This window comes from Monodelphis domestica, chromosome 7 (genome assembly GCF_027887165.1).
Source record: "Monodelphis domestica isolate mMonDom1 chromosome 7, mMonDom1.pri, whole genome shotgun sequence".
NCBI classification, from domain to species: Eukaryota; Metazoa; Chordata; class Mammalia; order Didelphimorphia; family Didelphidae; genus Monodelphis; species Monodelphis domestica.
The window spans coordinates 228831792-228859655 of NC_077233.1; the positions used below are offsets into that span (position 1 = coordinate 228831792).

The following is a 27864-nucleotide window of genomic DNA, read 5'->3' on the forward strand; positions in this document are numbered from 1 at the left end:
TTGCAAAGGAACCGATATTTTGGGATTAAAATTGCACAAGTAAATCCACCCAGCTGTTCAGCAAGTGAAAAATCCAGAAATATAAATATATGGGCAAAAATTATATTTCAAAGCAAGGGAGAATTTTTCATGTGTGTAGTGGATTAAGTGTGAGACTTAAATGAGAATTACTAGTTTTAGATCCTAGGTTACTTGTGTAATCTATGTAAGATCTGGCACATCAGGGGCAGATTGGTGGCTCAGTGGACAAGGTCTTGAGACAGGAGGTCCTGGGTTCAAATGTAAGCTCAGACACTTCCTAGCTATGTGACCAAGGGCAAGTCACTTAACCCCAATTGCCTAGATCTTACCCTTCTGCTTTGGAACCAGTATTTAGTATCAATTCTAAGACAGAAAGTAGGGTTTAAAAAAAATCTGACACATCTTTATTCCTAACTCCCACTTGCACTGATGACTAGGGTAACTAGAAATAGGCTGGCTATATCTTTTACCACATGGTTCTAGAAGTACCCTCCAGAAGTTAAGGATAGTTCTCTAATACCATCAGCTGAAATCCCCAAAGTGCTTCCACCGAAGAATCATTTAATCATAGTTCCATAAGTAACATTTTAAAAGGAGATTTAATAAGATGCTACATTAAGAAAATTTTGTACAAAACATTTGCCTTTTTCTACCATTCCTAGAGCACTCAGGTTCTCCTTAAGTATGGCAAATCTTTTTCTATATGTCCTTGATTACCTTAACAGACACTGCTGGGGACACTACTAAAAAATCAATTAAAGAAGTCCAAAAACCTTTGAAGTTTGGAAAGGGATCCTCTGACCTCTGGAAGTGAAGAGAAGAAACCTAGCCAAGTTGAGGGTTCTCCTTTTCCCTTAACTCCTTCATAAGCAGTTCATTTCCTCAGTCTTTTCTTCAGTTCAAAGTTCAGTTCAAAGGTCTTTTCCCAGTTGATCTTAGGGCTAATTGGCTGATATATGTTCTCACCTAGCTAGGATGCCAAGGCTTTATACTTTATACTTAACCATTGGAAGAAACTCAGTTACATTATCTGTAAACTAGGGACAATATACCATTCAAACCTGCTGCAAAGGGCTATTATAAGGCTCAAATGAAATTATAAAGTACTCATCAAATTTTCAGGCACTGTCAGCTATTATTACTTTTAATAGTAAGGAACTTTGACAGTACAGCAACATTCCAAACATAGCTCAAGAATCTGATTTGGGTTCTAAAGTTTTTAAAGAGATTATTATGCTGTTTTGAGGGTACCAAATATTCTATATTTCTACATATCTTTTTACAAAGAGAGCAACTATTCAGTTTCTGTATTTCCTGGTTTTGTGCCTATTTGTGCTTATTTTCTCAATATCATAATTAATCAGCCAATATTATGTACTGGGGATGCAAAGACAAAAATGAAATAGTTTCTGCACTCGAGATTACAAATTCTACAAAGGGAGAAAATTTACATAAGAAAAATAAATTTGAAGAGTGAAAAGTTATCTAAAAAGGTGGCATCTAAGAAAGATGATCAGAGCTTAAAATAGTAGGATGACAAATCCCTGGATAAAAATGGAATATATCTAACAAAGGCTAATAAAAATTTAATCCTGGATGTCTTGCAAATCTAATCAAAAGAATATTAAACTATAAAGGATAGAGAGAGAAGACTGACTATGCATCTCCTCCAAGCTAGATACATTAAAAAAAAATAGCTACAATGAAAAAAGAGTAGTATGAGACACATAGAAACTCACTGTAGGTAATATCCAAGAAAAGAGCCTCATGACTAAACTCATGACCTTGATAATCCACCCACAAATTCCCAAAGTTTTAAGCAATAAATAAAATGAGCTAGAGTTTTTGAAGCAGATAGACAAATTAAACTTCATAAGTATCATTGAGAATAGTGACAGTCCATGAATAAATAGATTATGGCTCTATATAGTTTTATCTGCTTCAAGAGTAGTAAAAATGTGAGTAAAAGGCAGAGTTGAGGAGGAATAGCATTTATATTTTTCCCCAGATTACATGCACATACAATTTTAATAATTATTTTCTGATATTTTGACATCCATATTCTCTCTCTGTCCCCTCTCCACTTCCCAAGAGGGCAGGTAATATGATCTAAATTGTATGTGTGCTCTCATATAATACATATTTCCATGTTCTTATGTTGTAGAAAAGACACATATCTTTTACACTAAAGAAAAATTCATGGAAGAAATAAGTTGAAGAATGATATGTCTTATTCTGTATTTAGACTCCATCAGTTCCTTCTTTAGCAGTGGATAGCCCTTTTCATCAGTAGTCCCTTGGAGTTGTCTTGGATCCTTACATTACTGATAATAGTTATGTCATTCACAGTTTATCATCACACGTTATTGTTGATACTGTATACAAAATTCCCCTAGTTCTGCTGACTTTACTCTATCATTTCACGTAAGTTTTTCCAGGGTTGTTTTGTGATCATTCTGTTCATCATTTCTTATGATACAATATTATGATACAATAGTATCCCATGAAAATCATAATCCACAACTTGTTCAGCATTCCCCAAGTAATGGATATCCATTCAGTTTCCAATTTCCTGCCACCACAGAAAGGGCTGCTATAAATATTTTTCTACAGGTAAATCCTTATCCCCCATGTTTGATCTCTTTGGGATACAGACTTAGTGGTGGTATTTCTGGTTCAAAGGATATGCACAGTTTTATGGCCCTTTGGACATGGTTCCAAACTGTTCCCCAGAATGATCGTATCAGTTCACAGCTCTACCAATAGTATACTAGTGTCCCGATTTTTTCACATCTCATCAAATATTTATCATTTTCCTTTTTCTTCATATCAACCAGTCCAATAAGTGCGACGTGGTACCTCAGACTGCTATAATTTGTGTCTCTCTAAGTGATTTGCAATGGGTTTTTTAATGTAACTAAAGACAGTTTTAATTTCTTCATCTGAGAACTGCCAGTTCATATCCTTTGACCAGTTTTCAATTGGGGAATGAGTTAAATTCCTATAAATTTGACTCACTTCTTTACGTATTTGAGAAATAAGGCCTGTCTCAGAGATAACTTGTTGCTTTGGTTTGATTTATGCAAAAACTTTTAAAATTAATGTAGTTAAAGTCATCTATTTTTCATCTCATAACATTCTCTATCTCTTGTTTGATCACAAAGTCTTCCTTTAGCCATACATCTGAGAGGTAAACTATTTTGTACTTCACTAGTTTGTTTATCGTAACAACATTTATTTCTAAATCATGTATCCATCTTGACTTTATATTGGTATATAGTTTAAGGTATATATGTCCTATACCTAGCTTCTGCCATATAATTTTCTAGTTTTCCCAGCAGTTTTTGTCAAAAGGGAGTTCTTCCATAAGTCTGGGTCTTTGAATTTATCAAACACTAAATTATTAGGATCCTTTACTACTGTGTACTGAGTGCCTAATCCAGTGGTTCTCAACCTTTCTAATGCCATGACCCCACAATACAGTGCCTCATGTTGCAATGACCCCAAACCAAAAAATTATTTTGGTGGCTACTTCAAAACTGTAATTTTGCTACAGTTATGATTCAGAATGTAAATACCTGATATGCATGATGTATTCTCATTGCTACAAATTGAGAGGTTGAGAACTGCTGGCCTAATCTATTCCGCTAATTCACTACTCTGTTTCTCAGCCAATACCATATTGTTTTGATGGCTGCCACTTATGATACAGTTTGAGATCTGGTACAACTAGGCCAATTTCCTTCAATTTTTTAATAAATAGCATTATGTAAATATATAAATAGCATTAGATAAGAAGGCATATTAATGTGGAGAAATACAGGAACTCAAGGGAGAAAGCATGATATAAACTATTTGGATGAAGTTCAGTAGAGAGGAAACAAAAGTGATTTCTGTCATTGGATATTAATACAGATTATTTGAACAAAAAGAAGTAATAGATGAAAAGTCTGAAAACCAAATCTCAGGTCTGGCATAGAGGTACAACATAACAGTGATGGGGGTTTTAAATTTAAATTAGCTAGATATTTACTGAAGTCTCCCTTTTCTCTGTGTCTCTGTCTCTCTCCCTCCCTCCTTCTCAAAAACACAATAGCAATGAACTCTTTGAATTACCTGATAATTCAAATAAAAGCCTTTAAAAAATGGAGAAATTAACAAGGGGAAATTTTATTCACTAACAAGGATGACCTGGTTACTTTGATGGAACCCTGGAGGTGATAACTCCTTCCCAGAGCCTGCAATAAAAGGAGGAACTCAAGACACAGTCGGACATGAAGCCTATATTTTAGGAAAGCAGATTTCTAAGAGTTTGGAAGAAAAAGGATTCCAAGAACTAAAGAGGAGGGGAAATGCTCTAGAATTCTGAAGACACAAAACAGTTCCAAGGAGGGAAAAGAGATTTGTCTAAATTTGTCTAACCTTTGTGTGTGTGTGTGTCAAGTAGCCTCTTGGCTGGTGAAGTCCATGAACCCCTAATATTTTTAAATAAATAAACTACATAGGCTTAGAAAGGAAACAATTACAGTGGAATATAGTTGCCAAAATATTAAAAACACAAGTTCATAGACCCCCTCAGGTTAAGAACCCCTAGTCTAAGAAAAGGAAAATGACAAATTCGAGAGGGATGTCAGAAAATTAGAACCCTAATGCATTGGTGGAGCTGTGAACTGGTCCAAACATTCTGGAGAAAAATTTGAAACTCTGCCCAAAGACTATAAAACTGTGCATACTCTTTGACCCAGAAATACCACAACAAGGTCTAAATCCCAAAGAAATAAAAGAAAAACGGAAAAGACCTATTTGTATAAAAATATTTTTGATATAGCAGCTGTTTTTGGTGGCAAACAATCAGAAATTGAGGGGATGCTCATCACCTGGGGAATGGCTGAACAAGTTGTAATATGTGATTGTGATAGAATACTATTGTGCTGTAAGAAATAACAAGCAAAATGAATTCAGAAAAACCTGTTATGTCTTATATGAAATGATGCAAAGTAAATAGAGCAAAAACATAACATTGTACTCAGTAACAGCAATATTGTAACAGTGATCAGCTACTCTGATCAAGACAATGATACCAGATCAAAAGACTCAATGAAAAATGCTATTTACTTCCAGAGAAAGAACTGATGAATTCTGAGTGCAGATTGAAACATAATTTACTCACTTTCTTCATTTTTCTTGGTTTTGTGTGTACATTTTCTTTTTGCATCATGGCTAATATGAATATATGTTTTGCATGACTTCACATATATAATCAATATTACATAGCTTGCCTTCTTTAGAGGTTGAAGAAAAATGGGAGGGAAGGAGAGAATTTAGAACTCAAAATTTGAAAAAATGAATGTTAAACATTTTAAGGAGTTGGGAAATATTTAACAAAAAAAGATATGTGCAAAGTTTAAAAAGAGTCTCTGGTCTACAGAGATTGGTTTATATGCATAGGGAACGCTACAACCAACTCAAATTTTAAAAAGAAATATATAGGAAATGGAAGCAAGGCCAAGTAACAGGAGATGAATGTAAAAGTATGGTATGATCCTGAAAAAATGGCATGAATACTAAAGCTCTAGATAAGCTGAGGTTGGAAAGGATTTTACAAATGAAGGAACTGAGGCAAACAGAGGTTAAAGTGACTTGCTGGACTCACAGCTAGAAAGTATTTGAGGTCATATTTGAACTTAGATCTTCCTGACTCCAAGCCCAGCATTCTATCCACTGAGTCATCTAGCAATCCCACTAACAAGAAGAAAAGCTGCTTCTTTAAAAAAAAAAAAAACCTTCTAGATCCATATTGGTGAACCTATGACATGTGTGCAGGAGTGTGCTAGAGGGGGCTACTCCCTCTCCACACTTGCCAGAGGACACTTCTCACATCACCTGCCCTTCTGTCTAGAAGCCCAATGGAAGTACTTCCTCCTTCCCCTGTCTGAGATAAGATGTGGGGGTGTCTCATGTGGTGTAAAGGTTGTAATTTTGGCAGTTGGTCTCTAAAAGGTTTGCCATCACTGTTCTAGACAGAGTCACAGTCTCTCTCATTATCTTTGTATATTTATTATTATATTTTTGAAGTAAATATTCCTATGTAAAACTAATCCAACTGTTGCTGGCTAAACAGAACTGCGGTACAAATAAACTATGCCCTATACTTGAGAATAGCTATTGGGAGAGACTCTAGACAACTCCAAACCCCTTAAAGTACTGGAGAACCCTAGGGGAGGGATGAAATGTAACACACCTGGCCAAGAAGCCAGGGTAATCAATGTTACAAACATAATTAGAAATTATTTAGCTGCCTTTGATGAAATTTAAGTCGCCTGGCCTAAATGAACAAAATGCTCTGGTCCCAAATTAGATATAATTATGAAGCCACTATCTGTGTAATAATGGAACTAATCTATATCAAGAACGTTATGGATAATGCTAATGGATAAAGTTTACCTAGGTTTCAGCACAATACATGGACTCTGGGTTCTCTCTTCCAATCCCTAGTAGAACTGGCAAATAGGATTATTAGAGATCAGCTATTTCTTCCCTCAGGAATCCAGGGATAACCAAAAAGTTTGGAAGGTCTAGTATTGGCACTCATAAACCTCTACCAGTATGGTTTCAGTTTATTAACAGTGATATCAATTGTCCAAAAAAGACATAATTAGTTTTAAAAAATGAGTATTTACTAAAGAGAGATAGTAAGAACATTCCCAACCAAAAAAGTCTAGGTTATAAATTCTCACATGTATATACAGAACACAGTGGAAATTAGAGGCAGAGCCAAGATGGCAGAGAAAAAGCAGAGATCTGCCTGATCTCTACCAAATCCCCCTCCAGACAACTTTACAGTAACACTGCATGTTCTAAATCTATCCTAATTAGAGAAATGCAAATCAAAACAATGCTGAGGTACCACCTCAAACCTATCAGATTGGCCAAAATGACAGTAAAGGAAAATAATAAATATTAGAGAGGATGTGGCAAAATCAGGACACTAATGCATTGCTGGTAGAGTTGTGAATTAATCCTGCCATTCTAGAAGGCAATTTGGAATTATACACAAAGGACTTTAAAAGACTGTCTTCCCTTTGATCCAGCCATAGCACTCCTGGGTTTGTACCCCAAAGAGATGATAAGGAAAAATACTTGCACAAAAATATTCATAGCCACACTCTGTAATGCCAAAAAATTGGAAAATGGGGTGGGTCTATCAATTGGGGAATGGCTGTACAAATTGTGGTATATATTGGTGATAGAATACTATTGTGCTATAAGGATTGATGATCTGGAGGTTTTCCATATGAATTGGGAGGACCTCAGTGAAGTGATGTGAAGTGAAATGAGCAGAACCAGAAGACTATTGTACACAGAAAGTAAAACATTGTGGGAAAATCCAATGTAATAGATCTTGCTACTAATAGCAATGCAACAAGCAAGGACACCCCTGAAGGACTTACATAAAAGAATTCTATCCACTTTGAGAGAAAAAATTATGAGAGTAGAAATGCAAAAGTAAAGCATATGATATTATTTATCACATGTATATATAAGTATATGATTTGGGGTCTAGGCTTTTTAAAAATTGCTCTATAGCATAAATGAATAATATAGAAACAGGTATCAAGTAACAACATTTGTATAACCCAGTAGAATTTCTTATTGGAGGGGGCAGCTGGGTAGCTCAGTGGATTGAGAGCCAGGCCTAGAGATGGGAGGTCCTAGGTTCAAATCTGGCCTCAGACACTTCTCAGCTGTGTGACCCTGGGCAAGTCACTTGACCCCCATTGCCTAGCCCTTACCACTCTTCTGCCTTGGAGCCAAAACACAGTATTGACTCCAAGACAGAAGGTAAGGGTTTAAAAAAAAAAAGAATTTCTTATTGGTTCTGGGAGAGGGAGGAAAGAGGGGAGGGAAATAAAATGAATCATGTAAACCTGGAAAAAAATTCTAAAAAAATAAATAAATAAAATTTAAAAAAGAATAAAGTAACACTTCAAAATGAATTCTGGAGAGATAGAACCCATTAAAAGATGGATGTGAAAAAACAGAAATTTGAAAGGATCCACCAATCACCTCCTGAAAAAGATCCCAAAATGAAAACTCCCAAGAATATTATAGCTAAATTCCAGAGCCTCCAGGTCAAAGAGAAAATATTACAAGCAGTCAGTCAAAATGAGATAATTGAAATATTGTGAAGCCATAGTCAGGACAACATAAGATTTAGCAGCTTTTGCATTAAAGATCTGAAGCCATGGAATATGATATTATGTAAGACAAAAGAGCTAGGATTACAACCAAGAATTATCTTCCCAGAAAAAACTGAATTTAGTCCTGGGGCGGAAGGAATGGATATTCAATGAAATAGAGGACTTTCAAGTACTCCTAATGAAAAGACTAAAGCTGAATAGAAAATATGGCTCAAATACAAGACTCAAGAGAACCATAAAAAAGAACCATAAACCATTAAAAAAAAGAAGAGAAATCAGGAGGGATTCAAAAAGGTTTAACTATTTGCATTCCTACATGAGAAGATAATACATGTAACTCCTAAGTACTTTATAATTATTAGGGCAATTAGAAGATAAAATAGATATTAGTTTAATATGATATTATATACAGAAAAATTATAATTAAGGGGTGAGAAAGAGAACTGCACTAGGAGAAAGGGGAAGGAAGTTTTCTTCCACCAAAGAATAATGTGGAAAAATGTTTTACATGATTACATATGCAAAATTTATATCAGTTTGATTACCATCTCAGCCAGGGGAGAGAGAAAGGAGGAAAGAAAAAATTTTAAATGTTAAAAAATGTTTTTACATGTAATTAGGAAGGAAATAATTTTTAAAAGATTTTAAAATATATATTAAAAATTAGCCCCCCCAAAAAAAACAGCCTTATAACAATTTTTTTAAAAAAGAAAATCCCCAATGATGAGATGGAGTAGTTTTCTGCAAGAATCCACAAGGAGAGGGGCAGCTAGGTGACTCAGTAGATTGAGAGCCAGGTCTAGAGACAGGAGGTTCTAGGTTCAAATTGTATAGTTATTTTGAACCCTTGAACTTCATCCCCCAGAAGTCCTTCAGTATTTCCCAGAATTCCTCTCTTCTCTCCACCAGGTTGCATGGTTCTGTGATTATATTTAAGTTTACTGTAACTCCTCCCTCTCTCTCTTCTCTCACAACCTGAGCTGAGTTTGGCAGGTTCCTTGAATGTGCAATATAGTATTTGAGTTAATTTTTTTCTCCTTTTTTTATGTCAAGCACATATCAACAGTATTGAGATTTTCTTTAACTTTTTTGATTTTGCATTTATATAAGTTTAAAATATATTTGTTCTAATGTCAATGCAAACCCAAAAAGCTTTAGACTATAGAATAATGCCATTGATTGTTTAAAAATTATGGGACTTTTCTTTTGGAATCAAACAGAATCATTAAGCATGGGAACAAAAAGAGCCACTGCATAGTGCCTATCAAGCACAAGGTCAAAGGGACCAAATCCCAGTAAGATTGATAAAATTCTGAGCCAAGACAAGAGAATTTGAACTTGTTTGGGGTTTGAGGTTGCAGCTGTTTTGACATATGTCAGAGGCAGGACTTCCCTTAGTCCCATCCAAGCATCTCACTTTGGCTTCTACCATTCTGGCTCCTATAACCTAGTCCCTTTCCTTTCATAGTGTGGAAAACTTTCTGTAGTCCTAGCTACTGATTGGGTAAGTGTGAAATTACATAAATTACTTTAATTGGGCCCTGATTCGAGGACCTCTTATAGGTTTGTTTTTCCTTTACTTAGATTTTTTTAGACATAAGACTTTGATATTTTATATTTCATCCACAAGTTATTTTTTCTCTTTTATTTGAATTTTTTGATGTTTTTTATTTCTTTTGCCAATTGATCCATATACTTCATAACTCAGCCATGCATCCTTGAGTGATCCCTTTGTTTGTTATTATTCTCCTGGGGGGGGGTCTATGTTATTGTTTGAACTTTGATTTGAATTTGAGCAATTTTAGGATAAGGAACAAGAGACTACCTCCCAGAATCCAACAGGCCAACCTGTTTGGAGAAGGAACCATGAAGATGCCTGCAGAGACTACATGCTGCACCAGAAAATCCAGAGTGAACGTTGGGATGTGCTAAATTGAAATCTGGGGGTTGAATGTATTTGTTTTGAATGTATACTCTTATGCCAAATGGGACTTCCCCCAATTGATCTTTTATCAATGCATCTAGCAATCATTAATGTTCTTCTCTTTTCCTTTTATCTACAAATTATTACAATTTATAAATCAATTATGTTTACATGATCCTTCTGGGGAGGCTGGTCTCCCAACAGGAGCACAAGGTGGAATGTATAATTAGAATTTTGAACCCTTGAACTTCATCCCCCAGAAGTCCTTTGTTATTTCCCAGAATTCCTCTCCTCTCTCTACCACATTGCATGGTTATGTGATTGTATTTAAGTTTACTGTAACTCCTCCCTCTTTCTCTTCTCTTGTGACCTGAGCTGAATTAGGCAAGTTTTATGTTAGCTTTTTATTTCAAGTTATTATTAATAAAACTTTTAAAATATGATAGTTATTGTATATTAATTTTAAAATCCACAAAATCTGACCTCAGACACTTCTTAGCTGTGTGACCCTGGGCAAGTCACTTAACCCACATTGTCTAGCTCTTACCACTCTTCTGCCTTGGAACCAATACACAGTTGTGATTCTAACATAGAAGGTAAGAGTTTAAAAAAAAAGAAAAGGAAAGAAAGAAAAAAGAAAAGAAATACAAGGAGGCCAATAGATTGTCAAGTGTTGGTTCAATTTCTTTTTCATATTTAATCACATCTTGGTGATCATCTTTCCTTGTTCTAATTTCTTTCCTATTTATGCATCTGCTTGTACTCTAGAATTTTAATTGAGTTTTCTTCTTCCTAATATCTTTGTTTATTTTGGTCTTTTTTTTTCATTTATTCTCCTTTCTGACTTCTTCCTTTTTGATGTTGCCTTCTCCAGAGGCTTCATCCAAAGGTTGTTTCAGCTTTCTTCTATGTGGAGGAATTCATTTTTAATTGGCCTCAGTCCCTGCTCCAAGTATCTTCTTGGGGAATAGAATTGACTTAAGATGAATGTCAACCCCTTTTTCTTCAGACCTTGTGCATTCCAACATATATGCTAGTGTCCTTCCCCAATTTCCTTTTTTCTTTAATTCTCTGGATGAGCACTGCTACAGTTGCTTCCCATCCCAAGCAAACTTTCAGGCTGCTGTTTATTGCCACAAAAGTGGAATATAATGGTGGGGGCAGGGTATATTGACAGAGGCTGCCTCATCAGCTAGGAAATTACTGAATGGATCCCAGAGTATAAGCTGATATGTTAGCTTGTATACCCTTCTAAGAGTACTAGTACTAAGAGTACTGGCACTAGGTAGGAGAGGACATGCTGAGAAAATATCCTTAGGTATTAACTTTCTCTGCTGTTAATTCATAACATTGCCATTTTAGTCTTCTTAGTACAGTGATAGTGAACCTTTTAGAGACCAAGTGCCCAATGCAACCCTAATGGTGCATGTAAGGGCCTCTACCCTTTACCTCAGACAGGGGAGGGAGGAAGTATTGTCATTGGGCTGCTGGGCAGAGGGGTAAGTGATGAAAGAAATATCTTCAGGCATGGTGGAGAGGGGGAGGAAGGAAGCTTCCTCAAATACACATTTCATAGGTTCACCAACACGATCTTTGTATCTTTAGCCTCTGGAGATGCACTGATTTAACTCTTGCATATAATTCTTTTTAGGGGGTGTTAGATTTAAAATAGTTTTGAGCATTAAATAGTTGTAAATAAGAGAGTGGGAGCCATAAACTGTGATAATTAAAATGTTTGGGAGCAAGGGAAATATATAACAATTATGACCCCTGAAATATGTTTTCTACTGTGCCTTGGTTTTATATAAATATAAGATGGTCACCAGGGAATATATTCCCAATTTATGAATATGCCCAAGCCAACTGGGTTTTATAGAGAAATTTAATTTATAATACACTGATTAATCAATAGAAAAAGAGAGAAAGTAAGAAAGGAATAAGAATGAAGGGCCTCAAGCCAATAAGGCCTAGACCTCAGTCCTAAGAGATAAATCAGTCAGATGGTTTTATCACTCACCCAAGATCTCTCTAGGTAAGGCTTCTCATGCCAACCTCAGGCTCCACCTTCAAGAGAGCCTCCTTTCAAGAAATGTTTCCAGAGAATTCTCCTCTTGACTCCTCCTGAGTTCACCTTCCACAGCCTCCTTCAAAACCTCTCCAGGCTCTCTCTCCAGGACCTCTCCTCTCAGACCTCCTTCAGAGCAAAAAACTCTCCTTCCTTTCAGCCAACAATCTAAGTTCCCTCCCTTCAGTTCTCACATCTACCAATCACTGTCGATGTCTCCCCTGTGCCAATGGTGGCTCTAGCTTAACCCAGGACCGCCCAGAGGTCTGTCCCCTTTGCACATGTCTGTTGAAGGTCATATTCTCAAATAATTAAATCTTGATCTTTGCTGCAGCCCTTCCTAAATCCTGTTACTCTAAGTAGGGTGGAGATTGTAGTTTCCAAGACCTGGTTCTGTCATTCCAAGTATCTCTATTGTATCAATTCTAAAATCAATCATGACTCAAAGAACTTCCTGTTCTATGCTTAAGCATAGGTCAAAGCCCTTTCCATTGGTTAGCAAAAGGTTTCTGTCCTAAAGTAGTCTTAAGTAGGGAGGAGAAGGATCCTCCCATGCCAAGGAGTTTCACATTCCAATAGAGTCCTTACTATCAGTAGGAAATTTTTTCCAGTATGAAATTTCCCAATGGGGAAATTTCCAACATTCATAAGTCTAAGAAATTTTAAGGTTTACAGGGGAGTTTTTGACACTCCATGAGAACTGGAAAAAATTGCTAGTCTTCTAACAGTGATGTTGATTAAGAACTTTTAGCACCTGGACTCATGATTTAAAAGGCTATCCCCTTCTATGGAAGGAATTGATGGAGTCTCAATGCAGATTGAAACATACCATTATTCTAAATGTTTCTCTATTACATGTTATATATGTCTTATTTCACAAAATGGAAACAGTTATTGTATAATAACACTTGTACAATTTATATCATATTACTTGTATTCTTGGGGAGTAGAGAGAAATGGAAGGGAAGGAGGGAAACAACACAGATTGCAAAATGTCAGAAAATGAATATTTAAAATTAGATCAACATGTAATCTGGAAGAAAAAAAGAACTTTTGGGACCTAGTGTAATGCCTTTGATTAAATAATTCAATATGGGTGTTTTCACTTGATAGGTATATCTAGGTATAAAACATTTTGTTAATTACTTTAAGTGTGGCAGGAGTGATTGACTAGAGTTTATCTACTCAAATCCTTATATTAGAATAAAGGTGATAAGGGGACACTGGCAGCTGAGGGGATCAGGAAAAGCTACATATAGAAGGTAACATTTGAACAGAGTTGTGAAGAAAAGAAAGGATTTTAAAACAAAGAGGCAAGGTAACAGCACATTCTAGACACAGGAGATAGCACAAAGATAAAGAAATGGGAAATATATTCAGTGTAAGGAACAGCATGAAGAGTAGTTGGTTGAACTATGAAGTATAAGAAGGGAAGTAATATTAATAAAGTTGAAAAAGTAGGTGGTAGCTAGACTGTAAAAGTCTTTAAAGGCTAACTAGAGGAAGTTACATGTAAACCTTAAAATTTCTTAGACTTATGAATGTTGGAAATTTCCCCATTGGGAAATTTCATACTGGAAAAAATTTCCTACTGATAGTAAGGACTCTATTGGAATGTGAAACTCCTTGGCATGGGAAGATCCTTCTCCTCCCTACTTAAGACTACTTTAGGACAGAAACCTTTTGCTAAACAATGGAAAGGGTTTTGACCTATGCTTAAGCATAGAACAGGAAGTTCTTTGAGTCATGATTGATTTTAGAATTGATACAATAGAGATACTTGGAATGACAGAACCAGGTCTTGAAAATACAATCTCCACCCTACTTAGAGTAACAGGATTTAGGAAGGGCTGCAGCAAAGATCAAGATTTAATTATTTGAGAATATGACCTTCAACAGACATGTGCAAAGGGGACAGACCTCTGGGCGGTCCTGGGTTAAACTAGAGCCACCATTGGCACAGGGGAGACATCAACAGTAATTGGTAGATGTGAGAACTGAGGAGAGGAAACTTAGATGGTTTCCTTAAAGATAGTGGGGTCTGAGGACAGAGGGAGGAGAGTCTTTTGCTCTGAGAGGTTTTGCTCTGAGGAGGTTTTACTCTGAGGAGGTTTTGCTCTGAGAGGTTTTGCTCTGAAGGAGTCTGGAGGTGGAGGCCCCTGAGACTGTTTCTCCATTTTGGTCACCTGAGTGACAGGGACTGATCTCTTTTCTTTGCCTCAGCTATCTAAGGGCTTGGGCCTTTGGCCCAGCCTAAGGAGAGGGGGTATTTAAGTCCTATTCCCTTTTCTCCCCTTTCTCTTTCTTTCTTTCTCTCTCTCTCTCTCTCTCTCTCTCTCTCTCTCTCTCTCTCTCTCTCTCTCTCTCTAATACCTTTCTTCCTCCTGTTTGTAATTAAAAACTCCAAAAGGTTGACTGCTGACTTGAGTTTTAATTTAGGAATTACATAGCTGAATTCCTTGGCGACCTTAAATTAATATATACCAGTCTATTAAAGTGATTTCCATGTCACATTGCGGCTGACCACACGGGAGTCTAAAGAATTCTCTCAATAAACTTCTGAAATTCTTTGCTTTTTTACTCTACCTTCTCACAACTTAGTCCCTTTTAACAGCAAACTTGGCTTAAAGACACAGCTGCTAGAACACGTGAGTATAAAAAACTTTTTCTCTCTTCTCTTTTCTCCTTAAGTTAAATTAGAATCAGCAGTTTTTCTTTTTCTTCCCTTTAATCTTAAGGGACAGCTGGGTAGCTCAGTGGATTGAGAGCCAGGCCTAGAGACAGAAGGTCCTAGGTTCAAATTGGACCTCAGATACTTCCCAGCTGTGTGACTCTGATAGTTAGATAGAAAACACCTGTTTTAAATCTCAGCAATAGGACCCTAAAGTCCTGGCTGGAAGAGCTGTTTCTAAATATCCTTTCCCTTAAGGAACAACTTCCTAGATTAGAAAAAAAAAAAACAAACCCTGTGGGAAGTTTGTTGCTTTGCCCTGTTCCCCACGTGTTTTGTGAAGACTGTTAGAGAAATAATTACAAAATATATATATATATATATATATATATATATATATATATATATATATATATAAATGAGTACTACATTCTTTGACATTTATATGGCAGCTGAAGAATTAGGGGCATTGAGGAATGCAGGATACCTCCAAATTTTTATATTAATAGGTACTGTCATTTTTGTACTCCTCAATACTATATTTAGAGATGCTAAAATAAAAAATATTGAGGATAAAATGGAAAATATTGAGGATAAAATAGAAAAAATTGAGGATAAAATGCAAGCCCAATTAGAGGATCTAAAATGTTTCTTACAGGATCAATTGGCAAACACCCACTCTACCAGAAACAGACCTGTTTCTGAACCTTTGAATGAGGAAATTTCCTTCCCTGAAATAGAAATGGAAAACACCTTCCCTATAGCCCAGTTAACAGACTGCTTCTCTCATGTAGTGCAAATCTTGACTGAATTTAATCCCCAAAACCCTTCCCCTGCAATCCCAGTTTCTCATGTTCCCTCTCCTACAGAAAACCAAATTTCAACACAAAGGAGATCTTGTCCTCCTAGAGAAACCTGTCCTTGTCAAACTGACCCACAGGTACAAAATTCAACTAGAGGACTATTTCCTCTAAGAGAAGTACCTGAAATAGGACGGAATGGGGATGTGGTGACTTTAAGACATAGGATACCATTTACTTCCCAAGAAATAAATGAATTTACATGAAATATCCCCACATATGACCAAGATCCTTTTCTAGTAGCAAAAAAGATGGGAGACATATTTTTTCAGTATAATCTGTCTTACAAGGACGTTGAGAACTTACTACAGGCTTTTTTAAGTGAACGTGAAAAAAATAAAATAATTGCTCATGTCAACAAAACCCGGTGGCATAATGCAGCACATTAGCCATCTCAGGATCCCGAATGGGACTATAACAATCCTGATGATTATCTACAACTATACCGTTGTAGAGAGGCCATCCTCACGGCCATGAAGGAATGTGCAGACAGTACAGATAAGTGGATGGAACTGGAAAAAATTAAGCAAAAGGAGGAAGAACCACCCTCCAGATTCATGGATAGAATAATCGAGTTTGGGGACAGATACTTAGATTGAGACCTAACTAAAGAGAGTAGCTTAAGACAAGTTAGAAGGATCTTTGTAAATAACTCTTGCAAAGCAATTAAGAATTATTTTAGAACACAATGCCCAAGATGGTCAGATATGGACCTTGAAGAATTGTGAAAAACAGCTATATATGTTTTAAAGGGAAACAAAGAAAAGGAGGAAGAAAATAATGATGACATGGAGGAAATGAAGAAAAAAATGAGATATTTAATAGATAGGATAACTAAATTAGAAAGTGGGCATGATAATGAACCAACGACAATTGTCCTTCTCCAGAAGTCCAATTATCAATCCATTACTTGCCACTTCTGTGAGAAGAAGGGCCACAAAATGATGGAATATAGAACCTTTCTTAAGATGATTGGAAGGAATACACAATTTAATAATTGCTTTAGAAATAATAACTATAGAAATGATAATAATGGTCATAGAAACCAGAATTCTAGAAATTATAATAATGACTATGGAAATAACTATAATGAATATAGAAATAAGAACTTTAGAAACCAGAATTATAGAAATAGGAATTGGGAAAATAATGACAATTCTCCAAATGAAGAAAATTATAATGATAATGAACAACAACAATATATGAGAAATGGCACTCGTCCAAAAAATACTCGAGGTACTAATGACCCTCAGAGAGGTGCCCTTCAGGGGGGTGCCCAAGGAATATCCCAAACACAATGATGGTGTCCGGGGGGGGGTGGTCTGGGGCACAGGAATCAGAGGATACAACCTTTGATTTCCTGATGTCTTACTACCCGTTGTCCCTATCCACTGCCCCCCCATACTAATGAACCCCATGTTACCTTAAAGGTGGGTAACACCTATTATGATTGTCTATTAGACACTGGAGCTTCCTGGTCTGTATTAAAGAGAACACCTGATTTACAATGTTATTCTGTTGGCTCAGAGAATGTAATGGGAGTATCAGGAATAACCCAAAGAGTTAAAAGACTTCCTCCTAGAATGGTGTCTGTAGGACCCCTAGAGGTACAACACTCCTTCCTTTTGATGCCTGACTCCCCTTTAAATTTGCTAGAGAGGAACCTTCTATGCAAACTCAGAGCCACAATAACCTGCTCCCCAGATGGTTCATTATCATTAGAAGTACCAGAGGAATCTTTAAATTTACTCCCTGTAATTCTCTCAGAGAGTCAGGAGAAAAAAGAGCATCCTGTCTTTGCAATACCTAAAGATATACCGGAGTCTCTTTGGGCCACGTCTTCTTCCGATGTAGGTTTACTTAAGTCGGCTGTTCCTGTGCAGATAAAAACTAAATATAGCCCACCTCCTTCTATCCCTCAGTATCCCCTCTCAAAGGAGGCAATTGAGGGTATTACACCAGTTATTAACTCATTAATAGAGCAGGGAATAATAATGCCTTGCAAATCTGAATACAACATGCCCATCCTGCCAGTTAAAAAACCAAAAAGAGGGCCTGATGGCAAGCACCTCTAAAGATTCGTACAGGATCTAAGGGCAGTGAATAATCACGTTATAAAGAAACACTCCGTAGTTTCTAACATACATACTATTATTTCATCTATTCCTAGCACAGCTACATACTTTACAGTAGTAGACTTGTGTTCAGCTTTCTTTTCCATACCTATACATGAGAACTCCAGGCATATTTTTGCTTTCACCTGGACGGGCTCACAATATACCTGGTGTCGGCTGCCACAGGGTTATGTCGAAAGTCCGAGCTTATTTGAGCAAATTTTGAGCCAAGACACAGACAATATAACATTTAAAAATAGCAAATTAATCAAATATGTAGATGATCTACTCTTGGCTTCAACAGATGCAAAAACATGTCAAGAAGATAGCAAACACCTTCTTTTGGAATTGCACAAAAGAGGACATAAAATCTCTAAGGATAAAGTTCGGTGGTGTCTCCAAAAAGTAGAATATTTGGGATTCATCTTGACTGCGGGTACTCGTTATATTTCTCCAAAACGAATTGAGAATATTCAAAAATTGAGTGCTCCTACCACTAAGAAACAGCTGAGAGCAATTTTAGGAGCAACAGGGTTTTGCAGACAATGGCGACTTTAAATTAATATATATCAGTCTATTAAAGTGATTTCCATGTCACATACACTTAATCCTAGAGGCAATGGTCAGTCTACATTTTATGAAAATTGCTTTGACAGCTGTGTGGAGCATCTATTGGAGAGAGGAGAAATTTGAGGCAGGAAGATCAATTTGGAGGCTATTCTATTAAAGTGAGACAGATTAAGGGCCTAAACTAGAGTTGTGGCCATGTGTCTAGAAAGAAGGGGACAGACCTGAGATAAGTTTTGTAGTTGCAATGATAACATTTAGAAATTGGTTATGTAGGAAGAGAATAAAGAGTCAAGGATAGCATGGAGAGAGGAAATCTCAGTGAATAGAACATGATTAACTATTTTGAAAAGCTCATGTTGTAAACCTCAAAATTTCTTAGACTTATAAATGTTGGAAATTTCACCATTGGGGAATTTCATACTTGAAAAATTTCCTATTGATAGTGGGTCTTGGCTATTGGAATGTGAACCCCATTAGCATGGGAGGTTCCTCCTCCTCCCTTCTTAAGAGTACTTTAGGACAGAAACCTTTTGCTGAACAATGGAAAGGACTTTGACCTATGCTTAAGCACAGAACAGGAAGTTCTTTGAGTCATGATTGATTTTAGAATTGATACAATAGAGATACTTGGAATGACAGAACCAGGTCTTGGAAAATACAATTTCCACCCCACTCAGTCCTAACAGGATTTAGGAAGGGCTGCAGCATAGATCAAAATTTAATTATTTGAGAATATGACCTCCAACAGACATGTGCAAAGCCACAGACCTCTGGGCGGTCCTGGGTTAAGCTAGAGCCACCATTGGCACAGGGAAAATGATGGACAGTGATTGGTAGATGTGAGAACTGAGGGTAGGGAACTTGGATGGTTTCCTTAAAGATAGAGGGGTCTGAAGCGGGGGTGGCGGGTGGAGGGGTGGGGGGAGGGGTTGAGGAGTTGGTCTGAGTGGTTGGAGAGGTGCTCTGAGAAGCTTGCTCTGAAGGAAGCTGAAGGTGGGGGCCCCGAGACTGTTTCTCCATTTTGGTCACGTGAGTAATAGGGACTGATCTCTTTTCTTTGCCCCAGCTATCTAAGGGCTTGGGCCTTTTGGCCCAGCCTAAACAGAAGGGGTATTTAAGCCCTATTCCCTTCTCTCTCCTTTCTTCTCTCTCTCTCTCTCTCTCTCTCTCTCTCTCTCTCTCTCTCTCTCTCTCTCTCATTCCTTTCTTCCTCCTGTTTGTAATTAAACTCTATAAAAGGCTGACGGCTGACTTGAGTTTTCATTTAGGAATTACATAGCTGAATTCCTTGGCGACCTTAAATTAATATATATCAGTCTTTTAAAGTGATTTCCTTGTCACAATGTGAAGAAAGAAGTAGTTAGGTAACACAGTGGATAAAACATTGAACTTAGAGTCAGGAACACCTGAATTTAACTTTTGTCTCAGATATATATACTAGTTGGGTGACCCTGGACAAGTAATTTAATCTCAATCAACCTTAGTTTTCTTATCTGGAAAAATGGCAATAATAATAGTATCTTCTTCACAGGATTGATCAAATGAAATAATGTAAAGCACTTTGCAAACCTTCAAGCCTTGTATAAATGCTAGCTGTCATTATTATGAATAGTAAAGAGAGTAATAGCATTAATCATCATCATCTTGAAAAAGGAAGGGAAAAAGGAAATTACAGGTGAAGAAAGGAGGTGAAAGGATATGGAATTTACTCTTTTATAAATTCAAGATGCTCAAGGAAAAACTATGTAAATGAAGAGTAGGGGAAGCAGGCATCAAATTAATCTCACCTTTATCTAAACTAGAAAAAGGATTGAATAAACACACAAATAGTATGGTGCATAAAAACATTTAATTCTTTAGGGAAGCCTTGAAAAAGGTAAAGGAGAGAGGGTTTATGCAGGAGATTAAAATAAAAGTGATTCATAATAAGCAAAACAAACTCATTTTTGGAAGATGGATCATGAAGATAGGATTAAAATAAAAGGAAAAAAAAGGCAAAACCCTGAGATATGGGGCTAGGTGAGGGGAAGAAAAGATTAGGAAGGTATAGGAATCAGGCAATTTATTTGTAAAGAATACACTCTTTCTTCCTATTGTCTTTGTAAGGAAGGGGATTTGGAAGAGTTAAAAAAAACTATATAGGGTAGGATGGAGAGAAAAGAAGTAGAATTAACTCACCTTTAAATTCAGGATAGTAGAATGGATTAGAAAGCAGAATTCAATATATTGTTTATAAGAAATAAGCTTGAAGCATAAAGGTTTATATTGAGTTAAAATAAGGAACTACAGCACATTTATTATATTTTAAATGAACTTATTTTAAACCCTTTCCTTCTGTTTTAGTACCAATTCTAAGACAAAAGAGCAGCAAGGGCTAGGCAACTGGGATTAAGTGACTTGCCCAGGGTTACAAAGCTGGGAAGTATCTGAGGTCAAATTTGAACCCAGGTCCTCCCAACTCCAGACCTGGCTCTCTATACACTGCACTACCTAGCTGTTCCAAGGTGAACTTTAAAAATAGGAATAACAATCATAACCTCAGACAAGACAACAGTAAAACTAGACATAACTAAAAGATATGAACAGTTAAACTATATTATGCTCAAAGGAACAGTAGACAATGAATTAAAAGCAATACTTAATAAGTACATATGTGTGTATTAAATGGCATAGCATCTAAATTTTTTTAAAGATAATCAAGTATTAAGGATGATATACTCAGCAAACTATAATATTAAGGGTCCTTAGTGTACCTCTTTCAAAAGACTTACAATAAGTAAGTAATGCACTCCAAAATATTCTAGAAAAATTAGATATATGAGACCTTGGATAATGACTAAATGATAATTAAATAAATATGTATATCCTCAATGTAGCACAGTACTCTTACAGAAGCTGACCATGAATTAGGGTAAACAAATACAGACAAGCAAAAATAGCAAACTCATCTTTTATATTTAGTAAAGGGCCTTTGAAGAAAGGATTAAAAATTAGTTGGAGACTAAATACTTAACCCTAAAGAATTAGCAAATAAGGGGGCATCTAAGTAGTACAGTAGAGACAAGGTCAAGCCTGGAGTCTAAATGACCTGGATTCAAATATGACCTCAGACACTTCCTAGCAGTGTGACATAGGTCACTTAACCCCAATTGCCTAGCCCTTGGCACTCTTGTCCTAGAATTCAGAAGGTAAAGAGTTAAAAATAGAGAGAATTAGTGGGTAAAGAACCAATCAGAGCAGTAAAAGAAAATTTCATCAAACAAAGTTACAATAATGAGACAACATGAAAAAACTTGAGATGAAGCAAAAAGATGAAAGGAAACAAAAGCAAGGAAAAAAGCATTTAATTATTGCTTATTAATTAACAGGCACTCTGTCAAGCAATTCTAGGAGGAAATGTGCATCTTTTAAACACCTTAACAAAAAAAGAGAAGGGGAAACTCAATTAGATATAAATCTAAAACCCTAGAAATTTAACAAATTAAAAAAAACTCAAATGCCAAAATTTGGATTCTAAAAATCTAAAAAATGAACAAAATATAAAGCAAAAACCTACCAAAATGACAAATTGTGAATCTATTTTTGAAAAAAATAAAAAATAGAAAAAACGGGCAATCTTTTTAATGTTCATATATATATATACATATATATATATATATATATTTATCAATTACATATAATAACAAATTTCCACACAAGCTTTCCCAAATTATATGATCCTACTTATCTCCCTTCCTTCCCTTTCCCCTCCTGGTACTGGCAGGCAATTTGATCTAGGTTATATATTGTTCATTTTTTGAATAATCTTATAAAACCAAAACCCCAAAATACAAACCCGAATAAATAATTGAAAAATTGTATGCTTTCACCTGCATTCTGATTCCAACAGTTCTTTCTCTGGAGGTGGATAATGTTCTTTGTCATAAGCCCTTTAGAATTTTCCTGCATATATGGCTAAGAGTAACTAAGTGTATCACAGTTGATCATTCCACAATATTGCAGTCACTGTGTACAATGTTTTTCTGGTTCTGCTTATTTCATTCTGCATTAGTTCAAGTAGATCTTTCTAATTTTTTCTGTAACCATCCTGTTCATCATTCTTTACAGTACAATAATATTCCATTACCATCTTATACTACAATTTGTTTAGCCATTCTCCAAATGATGGACATTTCCAATTCTTTGTCATCTCAAAAAGAGCAGCTACAATATTTTTGTTCAAGGAGGTCCCTTCCTGCTTTTTTTTTTAACTCTCTGGGATAGTATTACTGGATCAAAGGGTATGCATTGTTTTATAGTTCTTTGGGCATAATTCCAAATTGCCCTCCAGAATGGTTGGATCAGTTCACAGCTCCATCAGCAATACATTAGTGTTTCAATTTTAGGCTATTTTTTGAAAAGTGAAAAACCAAATTGCCAATATTAAAAGTGAAAAGGAGAAATCACAGTAAATAAAGAAGAAATAAATTATTGGAAATTATTTTCCCCAAGCATATGACAATAAAAGTGATAATATAAATGAAAGGGATGAACATCTAGAAAAATACAAAATGCCTAGATTAGCAGTATAAGACCTGAAGTATTTATATAACCCAGTCTCAGAAGAGGAAATAGAATAAATAATAAACAAGCTCTCAAAGAAAAACAAATCCCAGCATTAGATGTATTTACAGGTGCATTTTATCAAATATTCAAAGAATAATTAATTCCAATATTATATGAACTGTTTCCAAAAACAGAAAAAGAAGAAACTCTATCAAATTCTTTCTATGATACAAATATGGTCTTTCTTTCTTAAATACCCCTTACTTCCTGTCTTAGTAATGGCTAGACAGAAAGTAATGGCTAGCCAAATGAGGTAAACTGATTTGCCCAGGATCATACAGCTAGGATGTATCTAAAGGCAAATTTGAACTCAGGTCCTCTGGACTCCAGACCTATTTACTGAGCCATCTAGCTGCCCCTGCCCAGTAGTAAGCTGATCTTACTATTTAAACTAGGAAGAGACAAATCCAAGAAACTCTCAGCCAATATCCCTACTGAATACTGAAAAATGTTTTAAATAAAATATTAGGGAAAGGCTATACCAACTCATCAACTGGGTAGTGTGTGAAGTGGAAACCAAGGGGACTCTGAAAATTTCAAGGTACACACTCTTTAACCCACTATTCAAAAATATGACCAGGGAAATCCATCACTTAAAATATAATACTTTTATTGAGAGAGAAAAAAATTGTGGAGCACTATCTCAAGCCATTGACCCAAGACAAATGCCCCCACCCCAAGGTTTTACAGAGAAAATGTGGAGCACTGCCTCAAGTCACTGACCCAACACAGAATGTCCAAAAAATTCACAGAAAAAGTCCTTTATTTATAGGAGAATCCTGATAACACTAAGTCTCCCTTCAGTGCTTATAACATTTATACAATAGCTGGAGACTGAGGTTTTAACCCAAAAATAAAGGACAGGAATATTATACATTGAGAGGAGGAGTTCAGGGCTGAATAGCCTAGGGGAGGCCAGATATTTTACAGAGGGTACAGGAGTATCATTCCAGCCATAGGGATTGACCCCCTGAGAGAAACTCCCAAGACAAAAGAGTTTAAGAAGAGGTCAAGTTCTGGAATCCCACTAAGGCAAGTGTCTTTTGTCCTACAGGGAGAAGGGTGGGGGAATGGGGTAATCTTGTCTTGAGGGGAGCTTGTGGTGGGGGTGGGGGAAACCAGCTTACTAACTTAGATATTAATAACTATTACCTTGAAAAGAACACAATAGTTTCTCACTCCACAAAGATAGGATTGTTGATCAAGTAGGATTTATACCAGGAATTAAAGGTTGGTTCAATATTAAGAAAACTATAAACAGATTAAACTACATTAGTAAGAAAAACAATAAAAATCACATAAAACAAAGTTTCTCTGATGAAGATCAGATATTTAAGATGTATAAGGTCCTGAATTAAATGTTATGAAAAAAAGCACTTTTCAGAGGAAGAAGTCTAAGGCTATAATAATATGTATATAGTGCTTCAAGATTTGCAAAGTACTAAGTAAACATTTAATTTTTCCTCATAATACTCCTAGGAGATAAGTGCTATTATCCCTATTTTACAAATGAGAAAACTGAGGCAGACGGAGGTTAAATGACTTAATCAGGGTCACATAGCAAGTAAGTATTTGGGTCAGGATTTAGACATAGGTCTTCCCAATTCCAGGTCCAATGTTCTTTCCTCTGTGCACCTAAATATCAGCTGCCATTTTAAAAGCCTGAATTTCCTCATCTTTTCTATTCTGCATCTCAAAATCTTGCTAGGTCTTCACTCATCCCTTTTTTTTTTTCTCCATTTAGTTCCTCTTTGCTAAAGCTCTCTTTTATCATATCCCCTTTCAACTCCTCCAGATGTCTGCCCTTCAGATTATTCTTTCCTTTTTAATCTCTTTCTATTTGCTGGTTTCTTCTCTCACATATATTCTCAGATCTCCCTTACCCTTAAATATCCTTTACTTGACTTTACCATACTTTTAAGCTAACATCCTATGTCCTTCTCCTCCCTTTTACTGACAAAATTTAAGTCTTCCCTTCTCTACAAAAATCTCAAAATACTTTTTATTTTACCCTGCTTTGCTGAACTCATCAATCAACAAGTATTTATTAAGTACCCACTAGGTCCAGAAACTGCACAACATGAGGGGAATATTAAAAAAGCAAAATTAAATTCTCCCTAATTTCAAAGAACATACATTCCATTGGAGACAACAAAAGTATAAACAAAATACATACGAAAAAATTTTTGGTAGGATGCAATAGCTGAAGGTATCAGGAAAGGTTGTATAGAAAATAGTACCTGAAAAGCTTAAAAGAAGGGTTTTTTTTTTAGGTTTTCTTAAAAGACAGGAGAAAAATGAAAATATATTCGAAGCATGAGAGACACCCATCAAAAAGGTTCTGAAACAAGAGTAATATTTTTGTGTAAGGAAAAGCAAGGAGACCAGTTTGGGCAGTTAGCTCCCATCTCTCCACAGCTAACTTTCACAGATTATCTATCTATATCTATCTATCTATTTATCTATCTATCTATCTATCTATCTATCTATCTATCTATCTATCTATCCATCCATCTATCTGTCTGTCAATCCATTCATCCATCCATCTGTCATACACACACACACACACACAGCTTCCATCTCTCACCTGCACTCCAATCCTGTATCACAAACTGCCTATTTGACATTTCAAAGTAAATGTTCTATAGGCATCTCAAACTCAACATGTCCAAAACAGAACTCTTTCCTCCAGTGGCTCTGTTATCTCCAGTGTCAAATATAAAGGTCTCTCTGACTTTTCTGACATTTAAAGCTCTTCATAACCTGGCCTCCTCCTACCATTCCAGGCTCTTTACATTTTCCTCCCTTTCATACATTCTACACTCCAGGCTACTTGATATTCCTTACACATGACACTGCATCTCCTGGCTCTATGTCTTTGTGCTGGCTATCCTTCTTGTTTGGAATTCTTTACTTATATCGCCCCCCCTCCCCCCTTCTTGGCTTCCTTCAAGACAGTTCAAATCTCTCCTACTTCCTGGTGTTCTGTTCCCTCCCCTCCTTCCCCCACACCATGGGATTGCTAGTTTCTTTTTCTCCTAGATTACCTCTTACCTACTTGGTATGTATCTTGTAAGTGTCTTCTGCCTATTTATATGTTATCTCTCCTATTAAAATTAAAGCTCCTTGAGGGTAGAGACAATGTTTTTTGCCTTTATATTCCCAGCATTTAGCAGTACCTGGTATTTCCTAACTGACTAATAACAGCATTACTTTCCCCCTAAACCTACCCCTCTTCTGAAACTTCACTGTTTCTGCTATAGACATCACAATTCTTTCAGTCACCAATTTTCAAAACCTTGGAGTCATCATCTACTCTTTACTTTCCCTTCCCTTCCCATATAATCAGTTGCCAGGTTCTATCCCTTCTACCTCCCAAATATCTTTCATATCTCTCCCTTTCTCTCTACTCAAATTTGAGTCATCTACCCTAGTTCAAGTCCTCATCACTTTTGGCCTGAGCTACTGCAACAACCTCCCATTTTGTCTTCTTGTTTTAGGTCTCTCCTCTCTCTAATTCAGCCTTAATGTGGTTAATAAATAACATTCCTAAAGCACAGGTCCTCATTTATCTTGCTCTATTGCTTAAATAATCTTCAGAGGCTTCCCCACTCTAGGATAAATTAAGTTTTTACCCTGGCATTTATACCCTCCAAAGTCTCACCTGAAACTACCTTTTGTTAAGTTTTGTGAAGATTAAATTCAATTCTCCCCTGATTGTGAAAATGAAATTAACTCTCCCCTGATTGTGAAAATGAAATTAACTCCCCTCCCCATTTTTAGATTTAATCACCAAAAGTGTAAATACCCTACTTAAAGTTGAGTGGGGAGATCTGCCCATTTTTAGATTTAATCACCAAAGGTGTAAATACCCCATTCATACTTGCATGGGGGAGGTCTGTGACCCATGTGTGCAATAGTGGGTGATGAATCAGAATCAAATTGACTGCCCCTGGGCAGTCCTAAAGCAAAGCTTCAACTGTGATTGGTAGAAGTAAAATTAGGGGAAGGCATAGAAAGTGACACCAAAGAGTCTTTAAAAGGGAGTTACAATTTCCTGAGTGCAGTTTTTACTTGGGGTTCTACTTGGAGCTGAACTTCCTGTGAGAAACAGTTCTTTATTTTTTGGAGTTGAGACTGGAGAAGAATCTGCTGACTGGATCTGAGACCCTGTTCCTAGTGAGACTGTTCTCAAATCTCTTCCTTTTGGACTGGCACATGTTGAATGAAAAAGCTGACTCTGTCCTGGATTTCTGAAGAAACTAGCCTCAGGAGAGACCTGCCTCTTGAGAGAGACTTCCCCAGGTCCTCTGCTAAAAAGCCTGAGACCTCTCTGGACTAAACTCCCCAGCCTGGGTTGAGCCAGGGATTGGAGTAAATTACTTAGTGCTTAGGCTAGTTATCTTAACCCTAACCTCTCTCTGATTTTCTTATTTCACTCTTTCTATATTTTGTAAATAAATCTCTTTGGAATAAATTAAATTCCTGGCAATCCTATTTTAAATATAATCCAGTTCAACCTTTTTAATAAATAACCCCCTTTCCCCTCTTACAGTTTGCATTATCCATCTTTACATTAATTATATTCTAATCAAACTGAACTAATTTCATTTCTTGCCTTCATGTTTTCATAGACTTTCATACAAATAATCCTTCAGCTCAAAATAAACTTTCTCTTCAAGGGTACCTGTCCTTCAAGGCTCAGTGAAAGTGATGCCTCCTCTACATAATCATCTTTGATTCCTCAAGCTAGTGCTCACTCCCTCATTAACCTGTTTACTTTTTTTAGTATGTTTTTTTCTCAGCCCAGTGACATGCATTTTACCTTAAGAG

At 36.3% G+C, this 27864-nt stretch overlaps 1 protein-coding gene across 8 annotated transcripts in view; it reads right to left on the minus strand.

The window, feature by feature from the left end:
* The window catches only part of LOC103102040 (small integral membrane protein 10-like protein 2A), a 154098-nt gene that overhangs the window by 53437 nt on the left and 72797 nt on the right, over nt 1–27864 (minus strand). The window contains exon 1 of one of the 8 annotated variants that reach the window (XM_007498254.3): nt 824–1091. The exons of the other annotated variants lie outside the window; for them this stretch is intronic. The gene's annotated coding sequence lies outside the window, so the exon portion shown is untranslated. Of the gene's footprint in view, nt 1–823; nt 1092–27864 lie in introns of those variants that run through there. 8 annotated transcript variants of the gene reach the window in all.